Here is a 1,604-nt window from a genome sequence, read left to right as displayed (position 1 = left end):
GCTATGGCTGGATCCACGTACAACTCTAGGATAAAATTAGAGGATATATTACCAGTGCGATCCGTGATAGAAAACGGTCCTGATAGAAACATGTGGTAGACGTATGTATTTCTAAACTCCTTTTTTTTTAGTGTTGTTCTTTATTTTGGCGGTGCGCTGTTCACGTAAGTGTTACTAAGTAGAATCGAATTCCCTTTTTAGCAGCATTATCAATATCAATTTAATTTTCATCGCAGTGATAAAATATTCATGGTTACTGGATGATCATGATTGTTCTCATTATTACTATTGTCGTTTTTGCTACCACTTTTACCGTCATTGTTATCCTCATCTGTTAAAAACGTTATTGCAGGATTTTCCTCAGCGATATATATATTCTTTTATTGTCATCATAGGTATTAATCTTATTTACTGGATTCTTGTTATAATCCTTGTATCTTAATGATTAGTTGTAGCAGTAACAACAGTCATTTTGCCAATTTGCTTTCGCTATGATAATCGCCGTTGTCCTCAATATCATCGTCATTCCGTGAGTGTACAATATTGAATATACGGTTAATTAAAGATACTTATTAACATTCGAATCTGTTTATTTGTTACATTCTTTCCATCATTCTTACAGGAGACAATATTGCATACACCAGATGTTGGAGATTGGATACGATCTTGTTTCTCTGAATTTCAGACGATTTCAGCTCGTAGCCCAACGCAAGGTCAAACTGAAATCCTAGGAGAGTCTGTGAAGTCACACGATTTCCGTCTCTTGGGCATCCGGCGATCCAACCGCGAGCTTGTATGAAGTCCTACGACTGCAGGTCCTGGGTCTCGGTTCTCCCGCTGCCGTCTGGCTCCTCCTTTTCACTTCGATTATCCGGAATTTCTCTCGCTTTCCCTCTCCGTCCGCAGAGTTCCTCGGAGCGCAACCAAATCCCTCCGTGTCCGTCGGCGACGAGGGCGGACGGTGACGAACCCCCGTGGCCTCGGGATCCTCTGCAGGACGTCGCTGGGGCGGAGGGAACGGCGCTGGCGAGGAGGACAGGCTCGCTCCCGAGGACGTTTTCTCATCTTCCTCCAGCGGCATTTCGAGCTTCCAGTGCACCATGACGTCTGCGTGGCTGGGCGAGACGGGCGAAGGAGGACCTCGGGGCTCGAGGCATACGCCCGCGCTGTCCTCGCTGTTGCGCCGGAACCTCACGCCCACGCTCCCCTCGCTGCTCAGCCTCGTCCTCACGCCCACGCTCCCCTCGCTGCTCCGCCTCGTCCTCACGCCCGCGTTCCCTTCGCTACTCCTCCTGTTTCTCACGCCCATGGCTCCCTCGCTGTTCCGCCTGATCCTCATAGCCGCGCTCTCCAAGCTGTCTAGCCTGATCCTCAGTCTTCCTTTCCCTCGATGCGACGCCCCTCCGCTCTCCCTCTTGCCTGAAGGAGTGCCACTTGGGTCCTCTACACTGACTGCTACGTGGCCTTGCTTCTGTTCGTCGTACGGGGATCTCACGTTCTCTGCGGAGGTCGAAATAGAGCGAAATAGTATCGCGTGTATGCAAATAAGTCCGTCTTCTCTTACTATTTAATCATAGTCCTAAATACTCGAGTCGTTTACAGAC

General features: G+C 48.7%; 1 protein-coding gene across 1 annotated transcript in view; it reads right to left on the bottom strand.

Moving 5' to 3' along the window:
* Nucleotides 1-1,157: 1,157 nt before the first annotated feature.
* Nucleotides 1,158-1,604, bottom strand: part of LOC119590703 — a gene marked incomplete in the record, with an annotated part of 10,254 nt that continues 9,807 nt past the window's right edge. The window contains 1 exon segment of the mRNA XM_037939389.1: nucleotides 1,158-1,500.

This window comes from Penaeus monodon, chromosome 27 (genome assembly GCF_015228065.2).
Source record: "Penaeus monodon isolate SGIC_2016 chromosome 27, NSTDA_Pmon_1, whole genome shotgun sequence".
NCBI classification, from domain to species: Eukaryota; Metazoa; Arthropoda; class Malacostraca; order Decapoda; family Penaeidae; genus Penaeus; species Penaeus monodon.
The sequence above is the reverse complement of the archived record's forward strand: the minus strand, read 5'-3'. Positions and strand labels throughout refer to the sequence as shown.